The following is a 12539-nucleotide window of genomic DNA, read 5'->3' on the forward strand; positions in this document are numbered from 1 at the left end:
AATATAGAATATGAATATACAAAGTAGAACACAGAATTTAGAATATAGAATACAGAATACTGAATATAGAATTAAGAATATACAATGTAGAACACAGAATATAGAATATAGAATACAGAAAACTGAATACAGGATTTAGAATATGGAATGCAGAACACAGAATTTAGAATATAATACAGAAAACTGAATATAGAATTTAGAATATAGAATGTACAAAACACAATATAAAATATACAATAGATAATATAGAACACAGAATTTACAACATGGATTACAGAACACCGAATTTAAAATATAGATTACCTAATACTGAATATAGAATATGAATATAAAATATAGAACCCAGAATTTAGAATATAGAATACATAATACTGAATATAGGATTTAGAATATACAACGTAGAACCGAGAATATAGAATATAGAGTACGGAATGCAGAATACAGTATACAGAATATAGAATGTAGAACACAGAATTTAGAATATGGAAAACAGGATATAGAACCCAGAATATAGAACATGGAATGCAGAACACAGAATTTAAAATGTACAATGCAAAATACTGAATATCGAATTTAGAATATAGAACGCAGAACACAGAATATAGAATATAGAATACGGAATGCAGAATATAGAATACAGAATATAGAATGTAGAACACAGAATATAGAATATGGAAAACATAATACAAAACCCAGAATTGAGGACATGTAATGCAGAACACAGAATTTAGAATATAGAATAGTGAATACTGAATATAGAATTTAGAAAATTGAATGCAGAGCACAGAATTTAGAATATAGAATGCAGAATACTGTATATAGGATTTAGAATATAGAAAGAAAAACACAGAATATAGAATATAGACTACGGAATGTAGAATATAGAAGGTACAATATAGACTGAAGAACACAAAATATAGAATATAGAATGAAGAATGTAGAACCCAGAATATAGTAATGGAATGCAGTACAGAGAATATAGAATATAGAATACAGAAAACTAAATAAAGTTTTTAGAATATAGAATGTAGAACCCAGAATACAGAATATAGAATAGAAATTAGAGAACCCAGGATATAGAACATGGAATGCAGAACACAGAAATTAGAATATAAATACAGAAAACTGAATATAGAATTTACAATATGAATGTACAACACACAATATAGAATATACAATAGAGAATATAGAACCCAGAATTTAGAACTTGGAATGCAGAACACAGAATTTAGAATATAGAATACAGAATACTGTATACATAATTTAGAACATTGAATGCAGAACACAGGATTTAGAATATAGAATGCAGAATACTGTATATAATTTAGAATATAGAATGAAAAAACGGAATATAAAATATAGACTATGGAATGGAGAAAATAGGAGGTAGAATATAGACAGAATAACACAAAATATAGAATATACAATAGAGAATATAGAACCCAGAATATAGAAATGTAATGTAGAACAGAGATTTTAGAATATACAATACAGAAAACTGAATAAAGATTTTAGGATATAGAATGTAGAACACAGAATATAGAATATAGAATAGGGAATGCAGAATATAGTATGTAGAATATAGAATGAACAACACAAGTATAGAATATAGAATAGTGAATATAGAACCCAGAACTTAGAACACGGAATGCAGAACACAGAATTCAGAATAAAGAATACATAATACTGAATATAGAAGTTAGAACATAGAATGCAGAACACAGAAATTAGAATATAGAATGCAGAATACTGAATATAAATTTTATAAATATTAATGCAGAACACAGAATTTAGAATATAGAATGAAGAAAACTGAATAGAGTATTTAGAATATAGAATGAAGAACACAGAATATAAAATATAGAATAGAGAATATAGAACCCACAATTTAGAATATGGAATGCAGAACACAGAATTTAGAATGTAGAATACAGAATACTGCATATAGAATTTAGAATATAGAAAGTAGAACACAGAATTTAGAATATAGAGTACAGAATACTGAATATAGAATTTAGAATATGGAATGTAGTACACAGAATATACAATATGGAATACAGAATATAGAACACAAAATTTAGAACATGGAATGCAGAGCACAGAATTTAGAATGTAGAACACAGAATACTGAATATAAGTTTAGAATATAGAGTATAGAACACAGAGTATAGAATATAGAATACGGAATACTGAATATACAATTTAGAATATAGAATGTAGAACAAAGAATAAAGAATATAGAATACGGAATGCAGAATATAGAATACAGAACATAGAATGTATAACACAGAATATAGAATATGGAAAACAGAATACAAATCCCAGAATTGAAAACATGGAATGCACAACACAGAATTTAGAATATAGAATACAGAATACTGAATATAGTATTTAGAATACAGAATGTAGAATATAGAATTTAAAATATAGAATATAATATGCTGAATATAGAATTTAGAATATAGAATGTAGAACACAGAATATAGAAAATAGAATATAGAATATAGAACCCAGAATTTAGAACATGAAATGCAGAACACATAATTTAGAATATAGAATACAGTATACTGAATATAGAATTTAGAATATAGAATGTAGAACACAGAATATAGAATATAGAATACGGAATGCAGAATATAGAATATAGAATGATGAACACAAAATATAGAATAGCGAATATAGAACCCAGAATTTAGAACATGGAATGTAAAACACAGAATTTAGAATATAGAATACAGAATACTGAATATCGAATTTAGAATATAGAATGTAGAACACAGAATTTGGTATGTAGTATACGGAATGCAGAATATTGAATCCAGAATATAGAATGTAGAACACAAAATATAGAATATGGAAAACAGAATACAGAACCCAGAATTTAGATCATGGAATGCAGAACACAGAATTTAGAATACAGAATACAGTGTAATGAATATAGAATTTACTATATAGTATGTAGAACAAAAATACAGAATACGGCATGCAGAATATACAATACTGTATAGAGAATGCAGAACACAGAATATAGAATATGGAAAACAGAGTAAAAACTCAGAATTTAGAACATGGAATGCAGAAAACAGAATTTAAAATATAGTATACCGAATACTGAATATAGAATTTAGATCATAGAATGCAGAACACAGAATTAAGAATATTGAATGCAAAATACTGTATACAGAATTTATAAACAGGAATGCAGGACGCAGAATTTAGAAATGAGAATAAAGAATACTGAATATAGAATTTAGAATGTATAATATATAACACAGAATATAGAATATAGACTACGGAATAGAGAATATAGGAGGTAGAATAAGGAATGAAGAACACAACATATAGAATATAGAATAGAGAATATAGAACCCAGAATTTAGAAATGGAATGCAGAACATAGAATTTAGAATATAGAATACAGAATACTGAATAAAGTTTTTAGAATATAGAATATAGAACACAGAATATAGAATATAGAATAGGGAATGCTGAAAAAAGTATGCAGAATATAGAATGAAGAACACAAATATAGAATATAGAATAGTGAATATAGAACCCAGAACTAAGAACACGGAATGCAGAACACAGAATTTAGAATATAGAATACAGAATACTTAATATAAAACTTAGAATATAGAATGTAGAAAACAGAATATAGAATATAGAATACGGAATGCAGAATATAGAATACAGTATATAGAATATAGAACACAGAATATAGAACATTGAATACAGTATAAGGAACACAAAATTTAGAACATGGAATGTAGAACACATTATTTAGAATAGAGAATACTGCATACTGAATATAGAATATGAATATACAATGTAGAACACAGAATTTAGAATATAGAATACAGAATATTTAATATATAATTTAGAATACAGAAAGTAGAAAACAGAATATAGAATATGGAATACGGAATGCAAATATAGAATACAGAATATAGAATGTAGAACACAGAATATAGAATATTGAATACAGTATATGGAACAAAAAATTTAGAACATGGAATGCAGAACCCATTATTTAGAATATAGAATACTGAATACTGAATATAAAATTTTTTATATACAATGTAGAACACAGAATATAGAATATGGGAAACAAAATACAAAAGTCAGAATTGAGAGCATGGAATGCAGAACACAGCATTTAGAATATAGTATACAGAATACTGAATATAGAATTTAGAATATACAATGTAGAACACAGGGTATGGAATGTAGAATACGGAATGCAGAATATTGAATACAGAATATAGAATATAGAACACAGAATTTAGAATATGGGAAACAGAATATAGAACTCAGAACATGGAATGCAGAACACAGAATATAAAATATAGAATACAGAATACTGAATATAGAATTTAGAATATAGAACGCAGAACACAGAATATAGAATATAGAACACAGAATACAGAATATAGAATTTAGAATATAGAATGTAGAACACAGAGTATAGAATAAAGATTACGGAATACTGAATATACAATTTAGAACATAGAATGTAGAACACAGAATATGAAATGTATAATACGGAAATCAAAATATTGAATACAGAATATAGAATGTAGAAGACAGAATTTAGAATAGGGAAACAGAATATAGAACCCAGAATTTAGAACATGGAATGCAGAACACAGAATTTAGAATATAGGATACAGATTATTGAATATAGAATTTAGAATATAGATTGTAGAACACAGAATTTAGATTATAGACTACAGAATACTGAATATAGTATTTATAATATAGAATGTAGAACACAGAATATAGAATATAGAATACAGTATATAGAAATCAAAATTTAGAACATGGAATGCAGAACACAGAATTTAGAAAATAGAATACGGAATACTGAATATAGAATATGAATATACAAAGTAGAACACAGAATTTAGAATATAGAATACAGAATACTGAATATAGAATTAAGAATATACAATGTAGAACACAGAATATAGAATATAGAATACAGAAAACTGAATACAGGATTTAGAATATGGAATGCAGAACACAGAATTTAGAATATAATACAGAAAACTGAATATAGAATTTAGAATATAGAATGTACAAAACACAATATAAAATATACAATAGATAATATAGAACACAGAATTTACAACATGGATTACAGAACACCGAATTTAAAATATAGATTACCTAATACTGAATATAGGATATGAATATAAAATATAGAACCCAGAATTTAGAATATAGAATACATAATACTGAATATAGGATTTAGAATATACAACGTAGAACCGAGAATATAGAATATAGAGTACGGAATGCAGAATACAGTATACAGAATATAGAATGTAGAACACAGAATTTAGAATATGGAAAACAGGATATAGAACCCAGAATATAGAACATGGAATGCAGAACACAGAATTTAAAATGTACAATGCAGAATACTGAATATCGAATTTAGAATATAGAACGCAGAACGCAGAATATAGAATATAGAATACGGAATGCAGAATATAGAATACAGAATATAGAATGTAGAACACAGAATATAGAATATGGAAAACATAATACAAAACCCAGAATTGAGGACATGTAATGCAGAACACAGAATTTAGAATATAGAATAGTGAATACTGAATATAGAATTTAGAAAATTGAATGCAGAGCACAGAATTTAGAATATAGAATGCAGAATACTGTATATAGGATTTAGAATATAGAAAGAAAAACACAGAATATAGAATATAGACTACGGAATGTAGAATATAGAAGGTACAATATAGACTGAAGAACACAAAATATAGAATATAGAATGAAGAATGTAGAACCCAGAATATAGTAATGGAATGCAGTACAGAGAATATAGAATATAGAATACAGAAAACTAAATAAAGTTTTTAGAATATAGAATGTAGAACCCAGAATACAGAATATAGAATAGAAATTAGAGAACCAAGGATATAGAACATGGAATGCAGAACACAGAATTTAGAATATAAATACAGAAAACTGAATATAGAATTTACAATATGAATGTACAACACACAATATAGAATATACAATAGAGAATATAGAACCCAGAATTTAGAACTTGGAATGCAGAACACAGAATTTAGAATATAGAATACAGAATACTGTATACAGAATTTAGAACATTGAATGCAGAACACAGAATTTAGAATATAGAATGCAGAATACTGTATATAATTTAGAATATAGAATGAAAAAACAGAATATAAAATATAGACTATGGAATGGAGAAAATAGGAGGTAGAATATAGACAGAATAACACAAAATATAGAATATACAATAGAGAATATAGAACCCAGAATATAGAAATGTAATGTAGAACAGAGATTTTAGAATATAGAATACAGAAAACTGAATAAAGATTTTAGGATATAGAATGTAGAACACAGAATATAGAATATAGAATAGGGAATGCAGAATATAGTATGTAGAATATAGAATGAACAACACAAGTATAGAATATAGAATAGTGAATATAGAACCCAGAACTTAGAACACGGAATGCAGAACACAGAATTTAGAATAAAGAATACATAATACTGAATATAGAATTTAGAACATAGAATGCAGAACACAGAAATTAGAATATAGAATGCAGAATACTGAATATAGATTTTATAAATATTAATGCAGAACACAGAATTTAGAATATAGAATGAAGAAAACTGAATAGAGTATTTAGAATATAGAATGAAGAACACAGAATATAAAATATAGAATAGAGAATATAGAACCCACAATTTAGAATATGGAATGCAGAACACAGAATTTAGAATGTAGAATACAGAATACTGCATATAGAATTTAGAATATAGAAAGTAGAACACAGAATTTAGAATATAGAGTACAGAATACTGAATACAGAATTTAGAATATGGAATGTAGTACACAGAATATACAATATGGAATACAGAATATAGAACACAAAATTTAGAACATGGAATGCAGAGCACAGAATTTAGAATGTAGAACACAGAATACTGAATATAAGTTTAGAATATAGAGTATAAAACACAGAGTATAGAATATAGAATACGGAATACTGAATATACAATTTAGAATATAGAATGTAGAACAAAGAATAAAGAATATAGAATACGGAATGCAGAATATAGAATACAGAACATAGAATGTATAACACAGAATATAGAATATGGAAAACAGAATACAAATCCCAGAATTGAAAACATGGAATGCACAACACAGAATTTAGAATATAGAATACAGAATACTGAATATAGTATTTAGAATACAGAATGTAGAATATAGAATTTAAAATATAGAATATAATATGCTGAATATAGAATTTAGAATATAGAATGTAGAACACAGAATATAGAAAATAGAATATAGAATATAGAACCCAGAATTTAGAACATGAAATGCAGAACACATAATTTAGAACATAGAATACAGTATACTGAATATAGAATTTAGAATATAGAATGTAGAACACAGAATATAGAATATAGAATACGGAATGCAGAATATAGAATATAGAATGATGAACACAAAATATAGAATAGCGAATATAGAACCCAGAATTTAGAACATGGAATGTAAAACACAGAATTTAGAATATAGAATACAGAATACTGAATATCGAATTTAGAATATAGAATGTAGAACACAGAATTTGGTATGTAGTATACGGAATGCAGAATATTGAATCCAGAATATAGAATGTAGAACACAAAATATAGAATATGGAAAACAGAATACAGAACCCAGAATTTAGATCATGGAATGCAGAACACAGAATTTAGAATACAGAATACAGTGTAATGAATATAGAATTTACTATATAATATGTAGAACAAAAATACAGAATACGGCATGCAGAATATACAATACTGTATAGAGAATGCAGAACACAGAATATAGAATATGGAAAACAGAATAAAAACTCAGAATTTAGAACATGGAATGCAGAAAACAGAATTTAAAATATAGTATACCGAATACTGAATATAGAATATAGATCATAGAATGCAGAACACAGAATTAAGAATATTGAATGCAAAATACTGTATACAGAATTTATAAACAGGAATGCAGGACGCAGAATTTAGAAATGAGAATAAAGAATACTGAATATAGAATTTAGAATGTATAATATATAACACAGAATATAGAATATAGACTACGGAATAGAGAATATAGGAGGTAGAATAAGGAAGGAAGAACACAACATATAGAATATAGAATAGAGAATAAAGAACCCAGAATTTAGAAATGGAATGCAGAACATAGAATTTAGAATATAGAATACAGAATGCTGAATAAAGTTTTTAGAATATAGAATATAGAACACAGAATATAGAATATAGAATAGGGAATGCTGAAAAAAGTATGCAGAATATAGAATGAAGAACACAAATATAGAATATAGAATAGTGAATATAGAACCCAGAACTAAGAACACGGAATGCAGAACACTGAATTTAGAATATAGAATACAGAATACTTAATATAAAACTTAGAATATAGAATGTAGAAAACAGAATATAGAATATAGATTACGGAATGCAGAATATAGAATACAGTATATAGAATATAGAACACAGAATATAGAATATTGAATACAGTATAAGAAACACAAAATTTAGAACATGGAATGTAGAACACATTATTTAGAATAGAGAATACTGCATACTGAATATAGAATATCAATATACAATGTAGAACACAGAATTTAGAATATAGAATACAGAATATTTAATACATAATTTAGAATACAGAAAGTAGAAAACAGAATATAGAATATGGAATACGGAATGCAAATATAGAATACAGAATATAGAATGTAGAACACAGAATATAGAATATTGAATACAGTATATGGAACAAAAAATTTAGAACATGGAATGCAGAACCCATTATTTAGAATATAGAATACTGAATACTGAATATAGAATTTTTTATATACAATGTAGAACACAGAATATAGAATATGGGGAACAAAATACAAAAGTCAGAATTGAGAGCATGGAATGCAGAACACAACATTTAAAATATAGTATACAGAATACTGAATATAGAATTTAGAATATACAATGTAGAACACAGGGTATGGAATGTAGAATACGGAATGCAGAATATTGAATACAGAATATAGAATATAGAACACAGAATTTAGAATATGGGAAACAGAATATAGAACACAGAACATGGAATGCAGAACACAGAATATAAAATATAGAATACAGAATACTGAATATAGAATTTAGAATATAGAACGCAGAACACAGAATATAGAATATAGAACACAGAATACAGAATATAGAATTTAGAATATAGAATGTAGAACACAGAGTATAGAATAAAGATTACGGAATACTGAATATACAATTTAGAACATAGAATGTAGAACACAGAATATGAAATGTATAATACGGAAATCAAAATATTGAATACAGAATATAGAATGTAGAAGACAGAATTTAGAATAGGGAAACAGAATATAGAACCCAGAATTTAGAACATGGAATGCAGAACACAGAATTTAGAATATAGGATACAGATTATTGAATATAGAATTTAGAATATAGATTGTAGAACACAGAATTTAGATTATAGACTACAGAATACTGAATATAGTATTTATAATATAGAATGTAGAACACAGAATATAGAATATAGAATACAGTATATAGAAATCAAAATTTAGAACATGGAATGCAGAACACAGAATTTAGAAAATAGAATACGGAATACTGAATATAGAATATGAATATACAAAGTAGAACACAGAATTTAGAATATAGAATACAGAATACTGAATATAGAATTAAGAATATACAATGTAGAACACAGAATATAGAATATAGAATACAGAAAACTGAATACAGGATTTAGAATATGGAATGCAGAACACAGAATTTAGAATATAATACAGAAAACTGAATATAGAATTTAGAATATAGAATGTACAAAACACAATATAAAATATACAATAGATAATATAGAACACAGAATTTACAACATGGATTACAGAACACCGAATTTAAAATATAGATTACCTAATACTGAATATAGAATATGAATATAAAATATAGAACCCAGAATTTAGAATATAGAATACATAATACTGAATATAGGATTTAGAATATACAACGTAGAACCGAGAATATAGAATATAGAGTACGGAATGCAGAATACAGTATACAGAATATAGAATGTAGAACACAGAATTTAGAATATGGAAAACAGGATATAGAACCCAGAATATAGAACATGGAATGCAGAACACAGAATTTAAAATGTACAATGCAGAATACTGAATATCGAATTTAGAATATAGAACGCAGAACGCAGAATATAGAATATAGAATACGGAATGCAGAATATAGAATACAGAATATAGAATGTAGAACACAGAATTTAGAATATGGAAAACAGAATATAGAACCAAGAATTTAGAACATGGAATGCAGAACACAAAATTAAGAATATAGAATACAGATTACTGAATATAGAATTTAGAATATAGAATGTAGAACACAGAATTTAGTATATAGAATAAAGAATACTGAATATAAAATTTAGAATATAGAATGCAGAACACAGAATATAGAATATAGAATACAGAATATAGAACCCAAAATTTAGAAAATGGAATGCAGAACACAGAATTTAAAGTATAGAATAACGAATACTGAATATAGAATATGAATATACAATATAGAACCCAGAATTTAGAATATAGAATACATAATACTGAATATAGGATTTAGAATATACAATGTAGAACCAAGAATATAGAATATAGAATACAGAATGCAGAATATAAAACAGAATATAGAAAGTAGAACACAGAATATAGAATATTGAATAGAGTATATGGAACACAAAATTTAGAACATGGAATGCAGAACACAGAATTTAGAATATAGATTACAGAATACTGAATATAGAATTTAGAATATAGAATGTTGAACACAGAATATAGAATATAAAAAACGTAATGCAGAATATAGAATACAGAATATAGAATGCAGAACACAGCATATAGAATATGGGAAACAAAATACAAAAGTCAGAAATGAGAACATGGAATGCAGAACACAGCATTTAGAATATAGTATACAGAATACTGAATATAGAATTTAGAATAGACAATGTAGAACACAGAGTATGGAATGTAGAATACGGAATGCAGAATATTGAATATAGAATATAGAATATAGAACACAGAATTTAGAATATGGAAAACAGAATATAGAATCCAGAATAAAGAACATGGAATGCAGAACACAGAATTTAATATATAGAATACAGAATACTGAATATAGAATTTAGATTATAGAACGCAGAGCACAGAATATAGAATATAGAATACAGAATACTGAATATAGAATTTAGAATATAGAATGTAGAACACAGAGTATAGAATATAGAATACGGAATACTGAATATACAATTTAAAATATAGAATGTAGAACACAGAATATGAAATGTATAATACGGAATGCAGAATATTGAATAGAGAATATGGAATGTAGAACACAGAATATAGAATATGGAAAACATAATACAAAACCCAGAATTGAGGACATGTAATGCAGAACACAGAATTTAGAATATAGAATAGTGAATACTGAATATAGAATTTAGAACATAGAATGCAGAGCACAGAATTTAGAATTTAGAATGTAGAAAACTGAATAGAGTATTTAGAATATAGAATGAAGAACACAGAATATAGAATAAAGAGTAGATAATAGAGAACCCAGGATATAGAACATGGAATGCAGAGTGCAGAATTTAGAATATAGAACACAGAATACTGAATATAAATTTAGAATATTGAATATAGAACACAGAGTATAGAATATAGAATACGGAATACTGAATATACAATTTCGAATATAGAATGTAGAACACAGAATATAGAATATAGAATACGGAATGCAGAATATAGAATACAGAACATAGAATGTAGAACACAGAATATAGAATATGGAAAACAAATTACAAAACCCAGAATTGAAAACATGGAATTCACAACACAGAATTAAGAATATAAAATACAGAATACTGAATATAGAAATTAGAATACAGAATGTAGAACTGAGAATTTAAAATATAGAATATAGTATGCTGAATATAGAATTTAGAATATAGAATGTAGAACACAGAAAAGAGAAAATAGAATAGAGAATATAGAACACAGAATTTATAACATTGAATGCAGAACACAGAATTTCGAATATAGAATACAGTATACTGAATATAGAATTTAGAATATAGAATGAAGAACACAGAATTTGGTATGTAGAATACGGAATGTAGAATATTGAATACAGAATATAGAATATAGAACACAATATATAGAATATGGAAAACAGAATACAGAACCCAGAATTTAGATCATGGAATGCAGAACACAGAATTTAGAGTATATAGTACCGAACTCAATATGAAATTTAGAATATACAATGTAGAATACAGAATATGGAATGTAGAATATGGAATGCAGAATATTGAATATCAGAATATAGAATGTAGAACACAGAATTTAGAA

This window comes from Vicugna pacos, unplaced genomic scaffold, assembly GCF_048564905.1.
Source record: "Vicugna pacos unplaced genomic scaffold, VicPac4 scaffold_18, whole genome shotgun sequence".
NCBI lineage: Eukaryota > Metazoa > Chordata > Mammalia > Artiodactyla > Camelidae > Vicugna > Vicugna pacos.